This window comes from Furipterus horrens, unplaced genomic scaffold (genome assembly GCF_987537825.1).
Source record: "Furipterus horrens unplaced genomic scaffold, mFurHor1.1.pri manual_scaffold_5, whole genome shotgun sequence".
Lineage (NCBI taxonomy): Eukaryota > Metazoa > Chordata > Mammalia > Chiroptera > Furipteridae > Furipterus > Furipterus horrens.
In genome coordinates, this window is record NW_028327175.1 from 188,360,486 (window position 1) to 188,384,551 (window position 24,066).

Genomic DNA, 24,066 nt, shown 5'->3' on the forward strand with positions numbered 1-24,066 from the left:
GTTTAGATACAGGGCTTCTATGAAATTTTATCAACTGACAATTATTCTTACTCTTGTAAACTGACTTTGTTTTTATATGGTCTTTAGCCCATTTAATTACTACAACAGAATGAACCAGTGATATATTTGGCTCAAGTTTAAATTTCTCAGGTTTCTTTTCAGCAACTGGTTCAGAGTCAACAGAAGCAACCCCCATCTGTGTACACGAGCTTTGTGACTTTCCCCTGATCCGCAGGGTGGGTGTTTTCTGGTAGAGAGTCATTCATTCAACAGTTATTTATTGAGCACCCGCCTTGTGCCGGACACTGTTGTAACAATAGATACCCAATGACGCAAAATGCAGAAGCGCACAAAGCAGACAACTTCCTGTGCGTTGGGAGAACCTAGGCATGGCATCCAAACCAGAAGGCAGCTGGTCTGCAAAAAGAAGATGATTCTACTACTCAAAATGTCGGACCTTTTCGTCTTGTCCCTATTAATGGAGTGACTCCGGTCCCAGGTACTGTCATCTTCTTTGGGGCTGGGTTGGCCCTTATATCGGCAGCTTGAGCAGCTCTCTTTTAGGGGAAGGGGGCTGTGATGAAGCAGTAGGTACACTGGTGCCGGGCCTTGGAAGCCTTCCAGAATTGTATGTGGAAGGTGATACTCTCTCTACAGAGGAAATTGTGACAAAATGGAATCTGATCATTTCATTGCAGCAGGAGATTGGACTCAAGCTCCTAATGCCGGGGGAGACGGACAAGAGAAGAGTTGAAGTTTGAATTCTAAGTAGCTCTGCTTGAAACAAAGAGCTGGTGATGGTTTGGGTTAAAATAGTAACTTCCAAGCCATAGGATTTTCAACAACAGCAAACTGGCTCTTAACACAGACGGGGAACTCGTTCTTGTTAGAATGTACCTTAGCATTGCATTTTAATCAGGCACCACGACAAGCTGACTGGTGTTTAATGTGAATGTTCCTACAATGTTGAAAAACACTACCCAAGGAATTGGAGTAAGGCTGGCCGGTGGCCTCCTAACAAGTCAGACATGTGTTGGGGGAGTTATTCTAACAGAGCATCATGTCCATGGTTCAAAGGTTGTGCCTTTACCTCTTGAGTTACATTTTCATTGAGAGAACAGAATTGAATTGTGCAGGTGTTGTCGCTTCAAAGGGTTTCCACTGCTCTCCACACATGATTGAATTTCTTAGGACATCCTTAGTAGAGAGTGAGATAATATCCCAGGGCACTGAAATTGCTCACTTTTCCGGCCCCTGCTGAGTTGTGACCGAAAGTCCCTCGCAGTTTAACTGAGGTGCTTTATTCATCTGCAGACTGGAAGCCCAGGATTGGAAATTTAACACGATATAAATAATTAAACCTCAGCTTCCACAGGTGCAGAGGGCATAAATAATCCGACTGCATGCCTCCTGAGCATTCCATATCGTGGGCCATTTAGATTTAATGCCCAGGCACTCACTCGTAACTGAATATGTCAGAAGGCAGTTCCTGCCTGGGACAGGGACAGGGTGCTATTTCAGAGCCATGTGCTTGCCTGTCTGCTGGAAAGCTGCCTCTGCTTTCTGACTTTTCTGAAGACCCTTTTTGCTGGCTTGATCTCCAGGGAAATTCATCCGTCTTCTTGCCCAGCCCCGAGAACAGAAATCTACAACCCACCCTTGTTGTGGTTAAATGAAGGAGGTGATATGTTGAAGGGCAACTCAAGAAAACCACTCTTTCAGTTGGAGACATTTGGGGAAACAGACAAGTTTGCTGATGGGAGTGGACCTTGAAAACTTTATTCTCTGAGTCAGGAATTTGAACCTGAGCCCATTTGAGCACTTGGGAGTGGCTGAAAGGTGGTGTCCTTTTCTGCTTCAACAGCAAATCCTGTGAAGGACACTGCGGAGTAGCAATCCATTTTCTGGTGACCAAAGGAGAAAGAACACAGCTCCTCATTCTCATTATGTCTGCATCACCGACCTGGCTTTGCACATGGTAGAGATTTCATAAAACGTTGTTAAATGAGCCACTGAAAGAACACTGATGCATCATGATGCTTTGTCCAGCTTCCTAGCTGTGGGCTTGTCTGGTCTGGTCCCATTCATGAGGAGGTCCCTGGACCAGCAGCATCCGCTGGGAGTTGGTTAGGAATGAAGATTCTCAGGCCCTGCTCCTGACCTGCTGGTCCGTATATCTGGGGCGGGCCCAGGAATCTGTTTTTAACAAACCCTCCGGTGATTCTGATGCCCACTAAAGTCTGGCACCACTGGCTTCAAGCAGGGTTGGGATTTAAGAATCCTACACCCACTTCCTGTCTCTCAGGAAAAAGTCACCAGAGCTGGTTGTAAAGGGAACCAGATTTCAAATCCTTCATGCGCGTTTATTTCTCCACCGCTCTCTGCCCCTGGCCCCAAGCTTCTCACTCAGGATGCAGCTAGTGCCCTAGCGTTTTCCTTCAGATCTCATGTTTCCAGACTTTCTGCCCAGTCTCTTCTAGGAAAATAGAGTTGGGGTGGGGCAGAAGGCTGATTGCCAGGAGGGGGATGAGCCGTGGGGTCAGACACTTACTGGATGCCCACCGTGTGCTACAATCTCTGTCCCCAGGACCCCGGGCACTCTGAGGGAGGCAGACAAGGAAGTGATGAGTGCTAGGCCAGCTGAAAGTCTCACTCACTGGGCTGTGGGCCCAGCTCAGACGTGCATTGGGGTGGGTAGAAGGGGCTTCCTGGAGGAGGTGCTGCCCAGGTCACCTCTCATAGGGTAATCAGGGTGGCAGCAGGGTGCGAAGAGGAAGGTGCAGAAGAGACTTTCAGGCAGAAGGGGTGGTGTTACTGAAAGGACACTCTAGAGAGTCCTTTATTCAGCTTTTGGGGACGCCAAACTTGTCATTTTACTTTTTAAATTGAGTTACTGCCTGCATATAGTAAAGTGGATAACTTTTAGGTTTGCAGCTGAGTGAAGTTGTAGATTTGCCCTCATTCTTATAACCATCACCCAAATCAAAATATGGGACGTTTCCGACTTCTTGAAAGGCTCCCTGTATGTATCCCTTCTAGTCCACAGGCCCCTGCCAGCAAAGGAAACCCCGTTCTTACCTCTGTCATCATAGTTTAGTTCTTCTTGGGGACTTTTTTTTAGACTATAAACCTCTTGAACAAAAATTTTATTCTGGTAGCTAAAGGTCACTAGCAGGCTGAGTATGGCTCCAAATGATGTGTTTTGGTTTGAATTTATTGCTATTATTTAAAAATTGGGGGATTTCACATAAAAATCAAAAGGTCTGGCAACACTGGGTGCATGTACCTTGCTTGGTGAGCTGCAGTTGGGTAGGACTGTCCCCTCCTGAAGACGGGGCATCTGCCCTTTAGGAGTCCCCTCTGCTCATCGCTGACTCCTGGCCAGCTGTACTTCTGTTAACCTGCTTGTCTCTGTGGGCATTCAAGTGTGCAATCCCTGCTTTTAAGTGTTGTTTTGTGTTTCAGTTTGTGGCCCATAGCATGGCTGAGGGTGCTGAATCATTGTATTTGTTCACGCATCGGTGTTTAATGAGTGTTGACCATGAACAAGGCACTCACCAGATGTTGGGAACACAGGTGTTCAGGAGCAGAGAGACAGCGAGTTGTTAGCTTGCCATGCATTAACCCCACCCACATGTGGCCCTGCCTGTCTGTGGATTCACTTCTCACTACCCCTCGGATGCCACCGAGCTGGCTGCTTCCTGGTCTCTGATCCCCCCTTGTTTCTTATAACAGTCACACTTCTGCCCTCACCTTCCCCCTCTCTCTTTCCCCACATCTGTCTGGTCCTCAGCCCTCCCTTCAACTTTCGTTCAAGTCTCACCTCTTCTGAAAAGTCTTCACTGAGCATGACTTTCCCTGGTGACCTCCCTCCTCTGCGCACCTAGCGGTGGAGTCCCCACACCACCAGCAATCCACTCTGTCCTTGGTTCCCCAACACGGCACGTCCTAAGGGCTGAGGCTTTGCCTGTTCTCTCCTGACATCACTCCGTTACTGCCCTGCCTGGTGCTGAGCATACAGCAGGCGCCTAGTACATACCGAAGAGGCTGCAGATGGCTGTGCCCGGGGGCGGGGGGTGGAGAGGGAAGTGCTTGACAGAAGTGCCAGCCTCCTTACCGGGAGCTGCCCTCACTGGCAGTTGTCTAGCAGGGATCCTGCCTGTCTGCGAGGACCTAGCGTCCTTGTGAAAACGTTGACACCCTTCAAGGAGGGCACAGACACTCCAGCCACCCGGTCACAGGCATTCTGGGCAGTGTCATGTGAGGTGGCGTTTGAGGTTCTCCGCTTACAGCCTGACAGATGTCCCTTGGGGTGGCAGGAGAAGGCTCACTGAAGATGGCATGTGGCTGGAACAGGAAAGTGTCATTTTGATGGCCATTCTCTCAGCCTCTGCCATGGTCCAGCCAGCCTGTGCTGCCTGCTCTGTCTCACTTTTCTTCCTGACTCAGTGATGCACACAGCTAAAGGTAGCCCAACTGCAAACAGCCCCACACCTTGTAACATTCCTCTTTGAAAAGTACCTCAGATGTTGGCAAAGGACGGTGACCTTTCCTTAGTGGACTTCTGCCCCTAGCCCAGCTGACCAGAGCATTGCAGTGGAGGTGGGAGAGGTAAGAAGAGTCTTTAACTTAAGGGTATTTGGCAAAGAGCTCTCCTCTTTGCTAGGGTTCTGTTATATGCCACTTGGTGTGCAGGGTTCCAGCAACTACTTGGCCTCTTGACAGGGAACATGATAGAATGTCAGGACCTAAGCTAATATAAAATATGTTTTGCTTCGCCAAGTCATGCATAGCCAGTGCAAGAAGCCCATCGGTCATCCACATGTCTACACCATGTGGCCAAAGGACTCCGCTGATGGGACTTAGCCTTTCCAGAGCCACGTGATGACGGCATCAGGCACAAAGTGGCTTCTTACTCAGAGCGTGCTGATTTTGAAAAGCATGAGGACGTCTCTTAAAAAAAATAACTCATTCTTAAAGGGCAGGTGTTTTCTATTTCTTTTGTTCCCTTTTATACATCCCCTTCTCCCGACCCTGCTCCCCCCACACTCTTTCTGTGTCTTTGTGTTCATCTATTGCACCTTTGGCACTGACCTCAGATTTCCAGGTGACAAGGCAGGCTGGGTTTGTAGGTGTTATATTCTGTTATTTTGGGGGCTTCGGATTTGGATACCAGGACAAAGAGACCTTCATGTTTCATCCAAGCTTCAGCCTTGGGTCAGATAGGAAAGGCAACACTGGCAACTATCATACAACTGTAGAGCAAAATCATTATGGGGATTATGGGGATGGGGTTGTACCAACAAAGAAATGTTTGGCTGCCAACAGAAAACCGAACAAACATGGCTGAAACCAGCAGGACGCTTATCATCTACTCAACGAGAGGTCTGGAGGCAGGTGGCCCAGGGCTGGTTCAATGGGTCAGCGGGGTCCTAAGGCACCAGGGTCTTTCCATGCCTCCGCCTCGCCACGCCCGGTGATGCTCTCCTCTGCACAGCGTGGCTCACACAGGCGCCAGGTCTCATGCGTTTTCACGCCGGCCGCCAGAATGAGAAGTGCAGGTGGAGGGCAGGCAATGTCAGTCTCTTTGTTTACCTCTCATCTGGGATCAGAATTTTTCAGGTCCTTTTTGCAAAGGAAATCCTGTTTCAGTGTGAAAACTGACGCACAGACCTGAGTCATTTGGGGTTATCTGTGACAGAGTGAGCTGGGACTCCCATTTTCCTTTTGACCATTCCCAACGGCATTCCCTCACCATGGTTCTTTCTTAAAATTACAGAATGTGAAGAAGTTTATTGATACCGAGTTTCTTCCAGTCCAGAGTCCATGATTGGGCTTAATTTTTATCAACTGATGTGCCAAGGCTTGACAGAGAGTCTCTACGAGCTCCTGCCTTGAAACTACAGACATATCTCATGTTGTTGTACTCCACAGATGTTGCGCTGTTTTGTTTTGTTTTACAAATTGAAGGTGAGACCCTCCACCATCATAAAGATTATGACTCGCTTTAATGCGGTAGCCTGGAACCAAACCTGCAATATCTCTGGGGTCTGCGTGTCATAAAGTCTGGCCCCTACTCCCTGGTACCCATTTCCTTTTTCCCCCGAATGGTGCAGCGTATCAGCCTGGACCATGCGTAACATGCTGTTCCCATCAGTTAGCCAGTGGAAATGGAGCCCGAGCTCTGATGATTAGTATTAAGTTGCAGCGCCCTCTGGTTGGGAGTTTGTCTTGTGAAAGCTTTGGGTCTAGCACTCTTTTGGACCTTTCTAGCATTAAGCCTTGGGAAATTATTTCTCTGCTAAAATAACTTTGGTCTGTACACATGCAGATGCACATACATGCAAGCATCCCAGCTCTACCCCACTCCAATGGGAAAGGCAGACTGTGGCTTCATGGTACTTGTCTTTTTGATGAATGTCCCATGTCCACCCACAGGGCCGTGACATTCCTGCCTCCCCACTTGATTATCTGAAAATCTTCTAAGCCAGATTGCCTTGCTATAGGCCTACAACTCTGGAATGCCACATAGGTTCTGGGTTTCAATCCCCAGGGCCAGCATTGGCCAGCATTTGTAAGAGGCTGTGGGGATAAGAGGCAGATAAGACGAGAAGCTAATGGGAGCCATTCCGAGAGTGCCAGAGAAGATACGGTGCTCCGGCGGTAGAGCAGCCGAGCTGGGGCAGGGGCGTGTGAAGCGTGACGCAATTACACGGTCTGGTCTCAGTTTTCCCCTTTCATCTGCTCCCAGATGCATTGTGCTTTTTAGGGCTCCACACCCTTCCTCTCTGAAATGTGCTCCCAAATGTGCCCAACTCTTTTCTCCGTTTTCCAGCCTCTGCTAGCAATGGTGACAAAAGGGAGGGCCCACTTTACTCCGTGGCAAGTTGCTCTTAAGTGTTGGAAGTGTTCGCCGTCCCATCCAGGGGGAGGGTTTTCGTCAGAATCCAGTAAGTCTGTTTGCTTCCTTTAAAGTTGACGGCATGTGAAGTTTATGATTGGCTTTATGATCTGAAGCGTGTGTTGTACCTTCAGCTGGCTCTCTGGCAATCTTCGAGAAGATCCACTGTGTGGATTCAGGATCCGGTCTGCTTGAACAGCCCTCAGCCATCAAGAGTGAAATGCAGAGATTTCAAAGGGGAGACTTCTGGATCTAGATGGCCTTTCTTAGAATCAGACTCCATCTGTTAATTTACTTGCTGTGTGTCTCTTGGACAAGTTATTTGAAATCTGTACTTCAGTTTCTTCTTCTGTAAAATGGGAATAATAGTACTACATGCCACATATTGTTATTCAGAGGATTCAGTGAGTTAACATTTAATTGCTTAAAATGTGACCTGGCAATTGGTAAGCACTATATAAGAGTTTGTTAAGTAAATAAATCTTACTGGTTGGAGATATTTTTGTTGGCGTACTACTCTTCTAACTGAAATTTTTGTTGACATCATTATAGATTCAAATGCAGTTGTAAGAAATAATACAGAGTTCCCACGTCATCTTCCATTTATCTAGTTTCCCCCATTGATAACATTTTGCAAAAGTGTAGTACAATATGGCAGCCAGGGTATTAACATTGATACAATCCACCCAGTGTTAGGTGTACTCGTTTGTCTGTGTGTATGCAGTTTAATTACAGGTGTAGGTTCATGTTTCCACCACTACAGTCAAGACAGTAAACAGTTTCAGCCTCCCAAGGGTCCCTCCTGTTGCCCTTTTATAACTATATCCATACCCCTCCTTTCTGGGCAACCCCTGGCGATGACTAATCTGTTCTCCATTTCTAAAATTTTATCATTTAAAAGTGTCATATAAATGGAATCATACAGTTTGCAACCTTTTTGGGATTGGTCTTACTCACTCAGCATAACTTCCTGGAGACCTACCCAAGTTGTTGAGTGTATTAGTAGTTCATTCCTTTTTCTTGCCGAATAGTATTCCATGGTATGTATGCACCATTGTTTGTTTAACCATTTACCTGATGGAGGACATGCAGGCTTTTCCCAGTTTTTGGTATTACAAATAAAGCTGCTATGAACATTGGTGTACAGGTACCTGAGTGAACATAAGTTTTCTTTCTCTGAGATAAATGCCCAAGAGTGCGATTGTTGGGTTGTGTGGTAATTGCATGTTTAGGTTTACTACTGTAACAGGTATTACACTTTGTTATTTAAATTTGTACCTCTCAACAATAAGCTTATATTCAATTCTTTGACTTATAGTAAGTATTGTTTTAGTACTTGTTAAATAAATTTAAGGGGGCCACTGGCTTTCATGATGTATCCAGGACTATGTTAAGAGGTTAGTGAAGAAAGGAGATTCAGATGGTGTGGTGATGGTTCATGTCTTAGAGAAATGTTGCATCCTGGGTCTGGAAATTGAGTAGTTGCCAATAAGATCTGACATAGATGGTGTGCTGCCAGATTATAGAAGGCCTGAAAAAGCCCAGAGACAGTTGGGTGGGAGGGGTGGCAGGGGGAGAGAGTGGAGGTTTGAGAAAGGGTCATCAATATTGGTGCCACCAGTGCCTGAGATTGGGAATTTGATCGTCTTTTGTATTGGAGAAGAATTTGGAATTATTTGAATTTGAAGAAAAGCATCAATTTTGCATGGAGTATGTGCCTTGGGTCAAAGGTAAGGACCATTGTAGAACCCTAAATTCCTTCGTAAGGGTGTTCTTAACTTGCAAGAAAAGAACTGAAGCATGGCTTGGCTGGGAAGCCAGATGGATTGAACGTTTCACTCTTGTGGATGAAGAGCTGGTCTGCTGGCCTGGTCACATGCTGGTTTTCCCAGGTCCTCATAGGGTGCTGGTTCTTTCTGCGCATTGGGGTCAGTTTACTGGGGTGCAGTGAAAACTCACGTAGTATGTTTGACACCTGGAGCAGATAATTTTTCACATTCCTATCCTCTGAATGACAAAACTATTTTTGGTAAAAACCGTGTAATGAAGCAGTCATTATTTTCTTGATTTTTCTTTTTAGTTTGTAAACAATGAAGAATTGAAAAAGAATACACTTGTTTTAAAGATACTTATTAAATTTAGTAAAATATCTCACCTCTGAATTAAAAGTCATGCTTACCAAGCAAAATTATATCTTGCAGCTTGTTGTTTGCTGTTTTACTGTTTTAAATTTGACACACAAATAAAATGTCCAAGTAGTCACAGGGTGACTGAATAGAAGTAACTTGAGTTCTGTGGTTTTGGTTTTACAATCACTGCTATCACTGTTTATTTTAAATCTGTTTAAACAGTGGAGTATATAGTACTGCAGGGACTGGAGACAGGAACTGTGTCTGAAGTGGAATGAAAATATTCTGAGCTGTTATGAATTTCTTTTTGAAATCAGTAGAAGTCTGAGGTTGCATGTGTCAAAGCCAGGAGTGCTTCAAATTACCTTTCATGTAAATATAATATTTATCAAAGGATAGGTAATGCAAAATGCTAATTTGAAGCTTACATATATATTATTATTCAACCACAACAGTAACCACAGGAATTCTTTAGGACTTAAGCCAACAAAATAGTTGTTTTTGAGGAGGAATTACTTCTCACTGACATTGTTTAGAAATTGCTGATGCTTGGTGATAAGGAAAAGCAGATAACTTTGAGTGGATTTAATTAATTAATTAATTGATTTTATTTTATTGAAGTTATTGGGGTGATATTGGTTAATAAAAATAGATAGGTTTCTGGTGTACAGTTCTATAACACATCATCTATAGACTGTGTGTTCACCACCCCACGTCTCCTTCCATCACCTTTTATCCCCCCTTCACCCTCTCCTGCCTGACCCCCTACTCCCCTTTCCCTCTGGTAATCACCATTCTGTTGTCTGTTTCTATGAGTTTTTTGCTTGTTTGTTTGTTTGTTTTTTGCTTAGTCCCTTCACCTTTTCCACCCAGCCCTGAGATTCTTGGGAGACAAAGCCCTGCCTTCTGGCCTGCCCTGAGTGTTGCCACTGATGAAAAGCAGGGGGTTGGGGAGGTCGGTTGACTTGAATTTGAAGCCCAGCCTTGCCTGTTGGTGGTCCTGTGACTGAGCAAGTGACCTCCCTAGCGTAGTGGGCTTCCTTATCTGCAAAATGGTAAGCTTTTGTTAGTTCATAACACAATCTGCACAGAGGGCCTGGAGGAAATGCGAGTAGTGTTCCTCTCTCCATCAGAAGGAGCCACCAGCCCTGGGCCCTGAGAAATGCTCAGCCCGACCAGTTAAAGTTGCCACCCTTGGCATCCTCTCTGACCTCAGGCAAAGCAGCAGTTCTGTTTAAGCAGCATGCATTGAGGGACGACCCTGAACCCCCAAAGGAAGCTTGAACAAATTCCCCAGGTTCTGAGATGCGTCCATTGGAATGCCGGCTGAGGTAAGGAGAGCTATCCTGGCCTCTCCTGAATTCGAATTTCTTAAACAAGCAGGAATTATTTTTGTAATTGGCTGGCTGAGAGGGTGGGGAATTTCAGGCCAGTGTGGTCAGCTTGTCTATCAGAAGGACAACCCTCAAGAACAAAATGATTGTCCTTTGCTTCGGACAGAAGAGGTTCTGCAGCTGTTTCTCCTAATGGAAGAGGCTTGGTTATCGTCTCAGCCTTTTGCAAAACAATTTTCCCTCTTTTTTTACCTCCTCCTCATACTGATAATTGCCCAGGAATGTGGTTCAGACCTTTTGCTGGCTTTTGCTGGCCTTTTATAGTAGCTTAGTAGGAATCCTTGGTATTCTTCTCATGTATTAAAGATCAGACTATTCTTATACATTAACCAGCTCATGTTAAACATAGAAACATGTTTAAATGACCCAGGGAGGCACTAGGAAGACTACTTTATGTTGCAGGGTTTTTTTTTTTTTGTTGTTGTTGTAAAATGAGCCTTTTGTACTTTAAAGGCGCTAAAGAGAATTCTTAATTTTATACAGTTTGATCTGCCAAGTGATAGGTTTTCTTTGCCTTTACTTTTAAGGGAAGTCTATTTAGTGATGGCTTATTGGAGGACAGGAAAGAAAGCACATAGTTTGTTATTAAAAAAAAAAAAGAAATAAACTGTATTACAAAATTTATCCTAGGAAACTATCTTACGTTGTAAATAATCTCAGATGTAGATTTTTGGATGTGAAATGGAGCTTAAGTTTTTATTCTTGAATGTTCTGTATTCCTACAACACTATCTGCATAGCTAATTCATTTCAACTGGAAAGTACATCAGAAAACATACAACTTAATCAAGATGAAGTAAAAAATATACTGTTTTTAACATTTCTCCTGGCCTTCTTATCATCCTGCCAATGTATTGCTTAGAGAAAGCTATACATTTTTAGAAAATGTAATGCATGGTCTCAAGGCAAACATGGTAGATTTGAAGCCTTAAAAATGCACAGCAAACACTTGGTAATCATACGGTTAAATGGATGTATACAGGCAGGGCCAGCTTCCGGGGCGTGTGACCTGTGCAGTCACACAGGGCCCCGTGCCTAGAAGGACCCATGTTAGTTTAATGCTCTGTTGTCACCATTTTGAAATTCTTAAAACTTTCTGAACAAAGGGCTTCACGTTTTCATTTTGCACTGAGCTCCCCAAGTTATGTAGTTGGTTCTGCATATTGGCGACCTGGTAATTCAGTTCCAACTGGTTTAGGGCTTTTGAATTTCCAGATTAACAAACTAGACATTTGTTGGCCTTTTTTTCTCTCTACCTGAATTTGTGAGGACTGTCATATGACCTTTTATTTAGGCAAGCACTATATTGAGTAAGTCAGTGTTTTAATTTTGTTAGAAACGATATAAAACTAAAATCCCGTTTATTCAGTGATATCTATTCAAATACATAGGTCTCATAGATTTTTGCTAGATAATAACTCATTAATAGTGGCTACTGCAAGAGACTGAGTTTCAGAAGATTTTCACTTTTTCAGTTTTATAGCTCTGAATTCGAGTTTCTGCAGCAAGCAAGAATTATTTTTGTAATTGGCAGGAGGTGGGCAGGGGGCAGGGAACAATGCAGGTTTAAGATAAGCTCCCTTTATTTGTTGTTAACAAGAATAGATAGGGGAAAGTTAAAAATAATATAGGCAAGGGTGAAGCTAAAGAACTTATATGCACGACCCATGGACATGAACTAAGGGGGGAGGGATTGCTGGGCAGAGGGGAGCAAAGTGGAAAAATTGGGACAACTGTAACAGCATAATCAATAAAATATACTATAAAAAAAAGAAAATGAGGATCAGCTTCCCTGGCTGGTGTGGGCCTGTGAACCAAAAGGTCACTGGTTAGATTCCCAGTCAGGGCACGTGCCTGCGTTGTGGGCCAGGTCCCCAGCTGGGGGCATGCAAGTGGCAACACACATTGATGTTTCTCTCCCTCCCGTCCCCTCCCTCTAAAAAATATAAATAAATAAAATCTTTAAAATTAATAAAATAAAAGAGGAGCAGCTCATTCTGATTCTGACAAGGTATTCTGATTTGGACAGGTAGCTTTGAGGAGTTTGGGCTCTGGGGTTCCCATTCCTGGGGTCGGTCAGAGAATGGTTAGCTCAGATCGAGAAATGGCCAGGAATGAGTGTGGCTGAGAGTAGGTGGTACTATTTGTGGCAAAAAACATTCAGTGTTTGTAAAGTTGGGGGTTATCCAGGTTATCCGGGCCTGGCATCCAGTTTTACATGAGGCATTAATGGAGTCTGATGTCATTTTAAATATTTGGCTATCAATTGTTGTGTTTCTTGTTTTAAATGCTCCTCTCACTCTTCCACAGTAGGTCAGACATGTGTTGCTTTTGGGCAAAGCTGCAGCTTGCCTTCGAACCAGGACAGGGCTGTCCTTCTGATGCGGGGTCAAGTTCAGTGTGAGATAAACAGCTTCAGCCTCTAAACCCTTGTTGACATCTCACCCTGCTGTGCACTGTGGCACCACTAAGCCCTCCTGCTACTCGTGAAATGGCCAGGGTGTAAATGCTGGGTCCAGAGTGAAAGAACCAGGGGGTAACCCTGGCAATCTGCTGGACACCTGCCTCTGAAAGGGCAACCCCACTGGGTTGAGGACTGGACAACCTGGGACTAGCCCTGATCCAGCCAGCTTTTGCCAGTGCCCCTGCTAAGGGAGCATCAAAATTTTCCAAGGTTCCTCCAGAGGAGTGGCTTGGGAGGGAGTCTCTTATCAGTGTCATGGAGCACAAAGACCACAGATGAGGATGCGCGCACATGTGTGTATGTGTAGTATAGTAGTAGTAAGTAGTAGTAGTAAGTAGTAGTAGTAGTAGTAGTAGTAGGGGTAGTAGTAGTAGGGGTAGTAGTAGTAGGTGTAGTAATCATGTACAGAGATGAGTCCTTTTAAATGAAAGGCCACAGCAGTTTAATAGCTACTATAATAGTCTAAGCATGGCATGAGAAGACTTTCTAGAATTTTCCAGTCTTTATTGATTGAGGCTAATAAAAATTGTTCTAGAGACCCTGATAATTACTCTTCTCTTATATCATAAGACTCAAATATATGTTTTTGTTTGGCAGGAACATTTTTTTTTCTGTAAGTCCCCAGCACATCTATTAGTACACCTACTATACTCTCTAAATGGCTGTCAGTCATTTCAAGTCATCCTCACGTTGGCCTCTGTATTCTGAATGTTTTTCTTCCTTTGCTGTTCCTCTGTGCCTCAGTTCCCCCAGGCTGCCTCCTGTGATGTTCTTTTGTTCTGCCCACTATCTCAATTTTTTGTTCCTCTTTTCTCACTGCTCTTTAGGACTCTCAATGTGAGAATCAAAAAAGATAAGTGGTTAACATAGACGCTGGACTAACAGGGCAGATGCAGAGAAATGGATTTAAATATACAGCAGTCCCTCTCTATATCGCGGTTCACTTATCGCGGCCTCACTGTATCGCGGGATTTTAAAAAATATTATATTTAATTACTTATCGTGGATTTTTCGCTATATCGTGGGATTTTGCAGTACCGTACAGTAAATACTAAAATAAATGTAAGTTTCCTACTTCGCGGATTTTCACCTATCGCGGGGGGGTCTAGAACGTAATACCCGTGATAAGTGAGGGATCACTGTACGCCCCTGGGAAGATGTCTGCACTCTCAGATCCCAGGCCTGGCTGGGCCCCAGTCCTGCTGTGTGGTCCTCAGCCAGTCTCCGAAAGAGGAACACACCACAAATGTTAGCTAGCAGGATAACTGTTGTTGGTTATTAGTTACCTTTCTGGACCTCAGTTTCCCTCCTTATTCGTGTGCGACATGACTTGGATGACATCCTAAGTCCTATCCCTCTCACGTTAGGTAGAGCAAAATTAAATTGGATAATAAACCTGATTAGGGTAAATCACTAGGGAACAAGGACTAGGCTTTAAATCACTCTGTGTCCCTGCGGCAGTTTGCACACTAAAGGGGCAGAGTAGGTATTTAAAATTTAGTACTGCCATCTGATCATCTATGACATCAATAAGGAATTTTTTATTAATTAAACATTTGTGTTTCTTGCAACTTTAGGAATACATGAACACCACTACTCAGCATTCTATTGTGGTTTGAAAGAGACTTTACATTCATTAATTTAATGTCAGTCTCACAATCATTCCCTAAAGCAGGTAGAGCAGATCTAACACCAGTTCACAGGTGGAGAAACCAAGGCTTCATTAGGGAGGAGGTTATTTTTTCGGGTTTCCCAGCTACTGAGTGGCAAGTCAGGAAGCAGAACTCGGGGTTCCTTCTTCCTGTGCCAGGGTATTTTCCAGCCCACTGAAAGCTGTCTCATTAGGCAGGGTAGGAACAGTAAGAAATACTTGCTTGTGAAGACTGGTGATATTTAGGTGAATGAATCCCTAGAAGATGCCTGTCCCACAGGATCGTAACCCAGGAATATATGGAAGCCAAAGTGAGAACGAAGCATTCTACCTACTGTGAGGACCTGGCTTAGGCAGATCTGTGTCTGAGGTTAGAGGCATTGAAGTGCTTCTGATCCTGCAGGTGGGATGCGGAAAGAGGAGTATGAGATTTCTGCCAAGTCCTCTGAGTAGGCACTTGGGCCTTGGCACACTTAAGATTGAAGAATAGTAGGAGACCCTCTTAAGGGAGATAGAATGTTCTCTGATTCAAGAGGCTCGTGACCTTGGGTCTTGTCCATGCCAGGCAGCTAGAAATGTAACTATATCTGCAGTCCTTGGAGGGCAATGGAAAAGATTTGTAAAGGAGGAGTTCATTGGCAGATGTCTCCAGTACCAAGGCCACAACCAAGAAGGCTGGCCTAGCACGGTCCCTCTGGAGTGGTACTTAACAGTGCTTGTAGGCCTGCTGGCTTAGCCATCTGGCCATCCTGGCTCCTAGGAGCAAGACACAAAGGACCCAATAGCTGCCAACCTGAGGTACCCATGGATGATCACATTACTTGATTAGTTTACCCAGTTTTGTTGAGTGACTTGCTGATAAGAACAGCTTCTGGCCACTGTCAGAAGGAATTGATGCTCCCAAAGAGCAGGAGGAGCCCCTGGGAGCTGTGGTTGGCCTGTGGCCAATGGGGGCCACCAGTGGGAAGAGCAGAGAGAGTCCCAGGCTGGGGAGTCCCTCCAGTGGTCCACAACCCCATGGAATTCAATAAGAGGGACAACATGGCCCATCTGCCAAAATACTTCTTAGTGAGGAGAAGAACCATTTTCTACTAGGTGACCTGGTGAAGACTCAGCAGTTCAGGGTGGGAGTTCCATCTGGGTTGACTTGTCACCTGGTCTTCAGATTCTTGGAGGAAGAATGGCTCAGGGAAAAAGGGTTATCTTTGTTGTAGTGACCTTCCCAGATGAACTTGAAAAAAATATCAGTAATCCAGCAGTTTTTAAAATATTTATGTTATTAATATTCATACTTTTTTTGTTCCATCACCTTTTATGGATTAACTCCTAAATGGAAGTAATGTTTCCTAGTCTTAGCCTCCCATTAGCATACTGTCTACACCACTTATGTTATTCATCCACTCCTTCACCAGACATGGTCAAGTACCTTTGACAGGCCAGGCCAGGCCAGGGTCAGCCTTGCTTTATTGTATTTTATTTATTTGTGTATGTATCTTAGGTTTCACTTGACTAAAAGCTTTTTTATTAAGTCACAAAATCCCATTGGCTTAATACAGTGACAATTTATTTCTCGCTTCTTCACTTGCCCTACATGGATTGGTGGAGCTGCTTCATGAAGTCCCTTAGGGACCCAGGATGACAGAGGTTCTGTCACCTTATTGCCACACTAACTGGAACACATGCTTCTTGTCACTGAGATAGGAAGAGTTCTGAAGGGTCTCACACCCGCAATTAAGTGCTTCAGCTTGGGGAGTGGCATCACAGCTACTGGCAGCCCCTGGGCCGAAAATAATCACATAGGTGCACCCAACTGCAAGAGGGCTCAGAAGTGTCATTCTCCTGTGCACCAGAAGAAAAAGAACTGGATAAGGGTGAGCACTAGAAGGCTCTACACAAGCTCTTTATTATGTCCTTGGTTCTCTCATTGATTTGAAGCAAAGCTGTCTCTGGAAGGCTCACAGTCTTTATTTTTAAAAAGGATGGGATATAAGTGATGAAGAATGGAGTATATATTGCTAATTTCCCAGCTTGGAAAAGACTAGTAGTGAGTAGTTTAGGCATCCTCGTGCGAAGGTGTCTGTCTTTTCCCTTTCCTAGTAATGGAGAGGTGGGTGGTTAGGAATGGAAACAGCCTTCTGACCAGGCCTCAGATTCCTTGACCCAAGGCAAAACTCATCCTCATTTCCTACTGTGACAAAGCTAGGACTGATTGTCCCACCTTGGCTACCACTCCATGCCTGAGCACCAGAGGGCCTGGCTTCTCTTGCACTATGGGGCTTCCGTGAAGACAATGGTAACTGAGCTGCAATCAACATAATTAAAGAATGCATTGTTTATCTTGATGCATTGAACCACCATTAAAAGAAAGGGTTTGAGCCATGGCCAGGTAGCTAAGTTGCTTAGAGCATCACCCCCATATGCCAAGATTGTGGGTTTGATCCAAGTTCAGGGCAGATACATGAGGCAACCAATGAATGCATAAATAATTGGAACAACGAATGGATGTTTCTCTCTCTCTTTCTTTTCCTCTCTAAAATCAATCAATTAGTAAATAAATAAAGAAGGGGTTTGGGATGGGGCAATCTTATTGATTCAATAATCCTAGATGTAGATTATGTCTTAACTTAGAGCACAAGAGCGGTCAAGATTTCAGAAGGCAAGGGTCTTTTGAGTATCCAAGTATTTGTTGAAAAAAATGGCTGAAGTATGGAGAAAAAGAATGAAATAATATGGGAAATTTGAATTTACAACTGTGCCTATTATCCTTCTTACAATTGTGTTTTTAAACATACGTTGACTGAGTTTTCTTCCTTATGGGCTTGGATTCAGTAGAAAGAAAAGTTGGTTGACTACTGATGTCATGTTTATCATGTCTGTATATCTTGTGATGGTCACTTGCCCCAGTGTGTCCATCTTTAATTGCATACTTCTGAGGTCAGAGCTGTGGGATGCCTGCTCCCTTCCCTTTACACAGCTCCCTGCACAATGCAAAACAGGGCTATTATTAGTGATGAAGTCACTGAGGTAGGCTACAGGAACATTCTTCATATTTAGTTCATGACACCTTTATACTTTCCTATTCTTTTAAAGTACTCTTGGGCCCTGGCTGGTGTAGCTCAGTGGATTGAGTGCTGGCCTGTGAACCAAAAGGCCTCTGGTTTGATTCCAAGTCAGGACATGTGCCTGGGTTGTGGGCCAAGGGGCCAAAAGATGTTTCATCAGTGTTTCTCTCCCTCTCTTTCTCCCTCCCTTCCCCTCTCTATAAAAATAAATAAGTAAAATCTTAAAAAAAGAGTTTGAATACCAGTATCACCATCATATTCTAGTTTTAAAACACTTTCAATTTTATAAGCAGTGTATGAATTCATAATTGTAAACATCAAACACCTTAGTGTTTCCTTAGAAATACTGAATGATAAGCGGAGGGCTTCATTCCTCCTGCCTCCCCACTCAATTTGAATTCTGCCTCCAAAAGTCTAACTGCTAACAGTTTGGGGTATATGCTTCCAGCCCTTTTTCTTTGCATTTACATCCATATATATGCATACACACGTATTATAATTTGTGTTTTATTTTTTAACATATAGAGTAATGTATTATGCATGTGTATGGTTCTCTAACTTTTTAATCAGTGTGTTTTTGGAGATTTTTGATGCTAGTACCTATAGTTAACTTCAGTCTTACTAAGGACCTCAGAGAATTTGACAGCATGGATAATGTGTTTAAATCACCTCACACCAACAGACATTTAGTTGTCATTGTCATGTCTTTTTCTTTCTGTTCCAACACTGCTGCAGTGACTAAGCTCAATGTGTTTTCTTGCATACGTGTGGAGACATAGCCATATGTGGAAGCTTCTAGTAGAATGACAGAGTCAAGGACATACACATGAAACATTTTCATAGGTTCTGCCAAATAGTGCACCCAAAAGGCCGGACTGACTTACACTCCCGCCCCTAGAATAGAGTTCTCCCACCCTCCCACCAACACCAAAGGTGAGTGCCCTTCAGGTGTCCTAATCCCCCGTGTGGAGAACAGGAGGTTCTCATTCAAGTGCATTCCTCTGCACACTGGTGAGGTGAGCCATCCTTCCACAGGGGTCTTGGATTTTTCCTTTTGTTAGTTGATACTCATAGTCCTTCCTTTTTAAAAATGTGGTTGTTTGTCTTTTTCTGATCGACGTGAATAAGTTCTTTGCGTGGTATAGATCTCAATCACATGTTACTGATGTAAGTGTTTTCTCCTGGGCATCAACTTTAGTTTTGTTTATGAATGGATTTGTTTTTGTTTTTATTTTTTGGGCATGTGTGTGTAGTTTTAAGTTTAGTCTTTGTTCATCTTTGATCAAGCAGATGTTTTACATTTTTTATGAATTCAAATTTGTCAAGTCTTTTTCTTTATGGCTTCTGACTTCCTTCCTTCCTTCCTTCCTTCCTTCCTTCCTTCCTTCCTTCCTTCCTTCTTTTTTTTCTTGTAATCCTCACTCAACGACATTTTTTTCACTGCTTTAGAGAGAGAGAGAGAGAGAGGAGGACAAAGAGGAAGGGAGAAAGAGAAGCATCAATGTGAGACAGAAACATCGACCGGTTGCCTCCCGTATACACCCAGACCAGGGATCATACCCACCTGGACTGGGGATCAAACCTGCCACCTAGGTCTGTTCCCTGACTGGTAATTGAACCCACAACCCTTTGGTTATGGGATGATTCTCCAACCAACTGAACCATGCCAGCCAGGGCAGCTGCTGAGTTTTGTGTCTTGTTTGGGAAGGCTTTTCCCATCCCAGGGTATGAAGAGTTTCTCCTATGTGTAGTTTCTTTCAGAGTTAGAGATGTCATCCGGTATTGTCATCTTTATCTCAGTTTCGTTACCTGCAAACGAAGAGGCTCTGTACCTCCTCAGGACTCAATGAGATAATGTGTTAAGGTTCCTGCCTCCATTTCCAACCTCCCCCTTTCCAATCACTGCATTGGCAAGCCTATATTTTTATAGTGGAGGCATCAGGTCTGTTTCTTTGATGCCAAAGAGTTTGGACACAATATTTGGGAACCCTGTGTTCACCCTACTATATGCAGGGGACAAGCTGCTTCCAGGAAGATCCCAGGACGTCACACTACTGCCTCTCTTTTGGAAAAGTGAAACTTTTTTCATATTGACCGTCGTAGTCCACAGTTTGCAGTACCACCTTTAGACTCAAGCATATTCTGAGACCCAAAACCTTAGAGTTGCCCTAGACTCTCACCTTTCTCTCTCCCCGCATCAGGTCCATCACAGATCCTACCAGCCTTACCTGGAAACACATTCAGAACCTACCACTTCTCACCACCTCCTCTGCCACCCCTGGGGCCAGACCACCATGGCCTCCCACCCAGACACTGTGGCATCCTACCCACCCTCACCTGCTGTGGTCTGTTCTCCCACAGCAGCCAGAGTGAGCTTTTAAAATGCAAGTCCTGTAATTTTCCTCCTCTGCTTGAAACCCTGAGCCCTCTGCATCAGATGCCTGCAGCGTTCACTCCTTGGCTTCCTGTAGGCACCTGCTCAGTTGCCACCTTGTCCAGAGGATTTTCCTGGCCCCTGGCTCCAGCAGCAGCCCTCAGCCCCCCATCACTCTCCATCTCTTTCTCCTTTGTCAGTTTTTCTCTTAGCGCTTGTCATTGCCTGACACCTTATACATTTATCTGTCTGCATTGCTGTCTTCCTGTCCTGGAATGTTATTTCCCTGAAAAGAGAGACTTGGCTTTGTTCCCTGCTGAATGAATCTCTGGCACCCAGACCAGTGTCCAGCGTATATAGGTCCCTCACCTGTTGGTTGAGGGAATGTAGAAATGTCCAACCTGGACTCTTTCTGATGAGGGATGAGCCTGCTGTTAGAACTGTGGGTGCCTTCCACGGTCAGCGTGGCGTGGGCAGTGGGAGTGCTTGCTCTTATGAAGGCCATTTGTTGTGGGCTCCCGTGAACTCCCCCAGGATAGTCAGGAGAGGTGGGTGTGTGCATGTCTCCACGGTTGGATCCATCCAAGTGGAGTCCTTCCAGCAGTAAATCATGGCTGCGCAGACCGTGCCTTTTCGCCTGACCAAGGAGCAAATCAGTGAGCTCTGTCGCAGCCTCTCTGATTTGGTGTCATCTTTAAAAGCAACCCGTGGCTTCCAGCTCTGGTTTTGCTTGAGTAAGCGTCTTCCTGCTTCTCACGAAACGTCTTAATGTAGCCGAGTATTTGGATCTCCCTGCACCTGCTCATTTCACCAAGCTATAAAACGAAGGCCTAAAAATAGGTGTGATATGCAGATTAAGGCAATTTATTGCAGAGTTCCCTGCCCCACTTCATCTGCAGCCCAAGTGCGAGACAAGACTCAGGAGCTCAGAGCAGTCTCGGGGTCTCAGCCTTGGAGAAATGCATCCCTGCGACCTCAGACGCTGGAATGAGACATATGTCAGGGGGCAGTTCTGTCTCTTCTTTCATTGTGGCGGGGATGCTACCTGCTGGGCATCTGTCCCCGCACCAACTCTGACTGCTGCCTTTTCTCTGCCTTTGGTTAGTTGTTTTTGGGGTGGGGGACGGGTACTGTAGTTTGGCTACAAATTTAATTGCATTAGAAATGACTGGTCCTTGCTGGTGTGGCTCAGTGGATTGAGTGCTGGCCTTCGAACAAGTTCGCCATTTTGATTTCCTATCAGGGCACATGCCTGGGTTGTGGACCAGGTCCCCAGCTTGGGGGCGTGTGAGAGGCAACTGATCAATGTTTCTCCTGCACATCGATGTTTCTCTCCCTCTCTTTCTTCCTCTCTTCCCCTCTATAATAAATAAATAAGCAAGTAAATAAATAAAATAAACGACTGTTTCTTTTGATGACTGACATCCTGGCTTTTAGCTGCTATCAGTGCTTTGTTACAGTCATTAAGCCAGAAGATTTGAAATGATGACTAGAAAGATGTATTTCCAACATAATAGCAGGCATTTTAAAAGTTAAATTTTTGAGAGGGAGGTGTGACTACAGAAGAATGATCAAAGAGATGCAGCATTGCTGGCTTTAAAGGTGGATGCAGGATGCCAGTTTCCTCGGATGCATGCAGCGCGTTCATTTTTACACAAACAATATGTCGGTGGCAAACGCAAGTGGAAACGTGACCTCTAAACACCGCAGGTGCGGGACAGGAGCTGCAAATGGACTTGCCGTGAAAAGGGGGAATGAGAAAATAGGTCCTCAGGACGTCCCACTCTAAGATGAAATGAACTTTCAAAATATAAAGAGGCCACAAGAGGGAAAGGTAAAATCCCAATACCTGTTTTGGGACGGGAAGAACAGCAAGTGTTCTTGCTTCAACACAAACATGGCCGGCTGACTCCAACGTCTGGCTGACCCTAACGTAGCTGGCTGACCCAGGTTTTGCCCATCCCATGAACCAACCTTGAACTTCATGTAAAATTTAAGTCATTTGGAGATCATTTGAAAATATTTTCCTCTCTTTGTCTTCTCATTTGGACTGAGGGTGGTCTGTGAAGAGCCATGTGGAATCATGGGGGAGAGAGCTCATTTTTTCTTTTGTTTGGGTTTTTATGACCACTGACCTTAATTTGTGCAGGGTGGTGTGAGCTAATGCGGTTTCCCACTGAGGCCATATGGTAGGAGAGGAAGCATTGGAATCACATTTAGAAGCCAGAGGTCTAGTGTCCTGCTCTAAGAAGCCATTCAAAACATGCTGTGGAATAAGTGATGGCGTGGACAGGTGAAGGAATGCCAGCTAGGCCTGATGAAGACATTTCAGCAAACCTGAGTCTGAACTATAGCAACCACAGAAACCAAAGATCGGGAGGTGACCACTTCCCAGAAGCAGGGCAGGAAGTGGAGACTTAAGATGTAGCCCCTGCTGCTGGGTGTTCACAATCTGAGAACCACTGTGCAATAAACACGGGACTCCCCAGGCGAGTCACAGAAGGGGAGGTCTCATGTTGGATCCCACACAAAGGAGGCGTCAGGACTCTGACTGAGCCTTTAAGGGTGAGGAGGGTTTGGCCAGACAGAAGAGAGGGAAACAATGCATCTTAAGTAACGGGATGAAAAAGCACAGAAGTGGTTTAAATCATGATGAGAACATCTGTGAGACACTAAGGTGACTGAGGGGACTGAGGGAGGTCCTGGAGACTGCTAGAGAGCACTCTGAAGTGGGCAAGGGAACAGGGCCTGGCAGTAGGAGCACGAGGAGGAACATGGCTCTATTGCTCTTGAGTCGAAGAGAGATGTCCTGGGTGACTGATCTGGCGGGGCGGGCCCCTCCTCACCTACCTCCTGGCTGACTCTTGCTTCCTGCACAGCAGCTGAGGTTGAATGGAAATCCAGCAAACATTTCTTTTGTACTACTCCCAGGTGATCAGATTGTCAGGCGTGTGGGGCAAGCTCCCTTGCACACCTGCTTGTCCAAAAATTAACCAACATGACCAAGACGAGATCACATACCTTCCAAACAAACGGAGTGCCTCTTCCCTCTCATGTGATTTACCAGATGACAGATGATCCCAATCCCTGTAGCTGCTTAGAGACTTGAATTGAGTTTCAGTGGCAGTAATAAGTGACTGGAGTTCAGGCTTGTAGAATTTCCTTCCTAACTGTCGCCGTCAAACTACTCATGATAGGGACAAATAGCACACCACCTTATTTAAACCGTCTCCTCCATCCATGGAGCCTGTGCAAGGTCCAGGGGAAGGGCCCCAGCACGTGCGGGTTCCCAGGAGAGCTGCTGGGGGAGGGGCGCGGGGCTGTACCATTAAAAGAGCTTCTCAAAAAAAAAAAAAAATCATGCAAGTACTATATAATAAGTACATTCTGCTTTAAAATATTAAAACATCATATATAAAGTTAAAATCTCTTTTTTCCCATCACTGTCAATCTCAGAGTCTGTCCCGGAATCGACCACTGTTATCGGTTTGTATTCTTTCCTTGTGTTGAGTAATATTGACAAAGGAGCTGTAGGGCCAGCCGTGTACCAGGGGCTACGCAGCAACCCTGTGAGGTTAGGAGGTGGTACCCTGTGGCTGGTAACAACTTTATTGAGAGCTATGTCACATACCATAAAGTTCACCTTTTAAAGTGCACAGTTCGGTGGTTTCCTGTACCTCCACAGAGCTGAGCGCTTGTCACCACTTTCTGATCCCAGAACAGTTTCATACCCTGCTAAGTAAACTGCGGGTGCATTAGCAGTCACTCCCCATTTCTGTGTGTACAACACCTGCTCCCACAGGTTGCCAGCTGCTCAGGTGAAAACTGCTCAAAGCTGGAACTGGCGCCACAGCCAACTGTCACTTCTTTGTGGAAGGACAGAGTCTAAACGTGTCCCACGAGGCCCCATCTTTTTTAAGTGCTGCTGTGAAAAGGGATGAATCATGATTTTCTTAGTTCTGTTTCAGGGGTGGGGGTGAGCACTGAGACACATCCTTTCTTGAATCTTGGCCTCTCCGCCCACATAGTGCCTTATAACTTGCAATGCCCAATAGTTTCCCTGCCGCCACCGGTGTGCTGGGTCATATTGTT

The 24,066-nt window shown here is 44.9% G+C and overlaps 1 protein-coding gene and 1 long non-coding RNA gene across 2 annotated transcripts in view; both read left to right on the forward strand.

Moving 5' to 3' along the window:
- RBM20 (RNA binding motif protein 20) overlaps window positions 1–24,066 on the forward strand; it is a 180,255-nt gene that overhangs the window by 43,574 nt on the left and 112,615 nt on the right. The gene's annotated exons all lie outside the window — the stretch shown is intronic.
- LOC150010633 (uncharacterized) lies at window positions 383–7,988 on the forward strand. The gene is made up of 3 exons (XR_016511411.1): window positions 383–499; window positions 6,836–6,950; window positions 7,036–7,988. It is a non-coding gene; the product is annotated as an uncharacterized LOC150010633 (long non-coding RNA).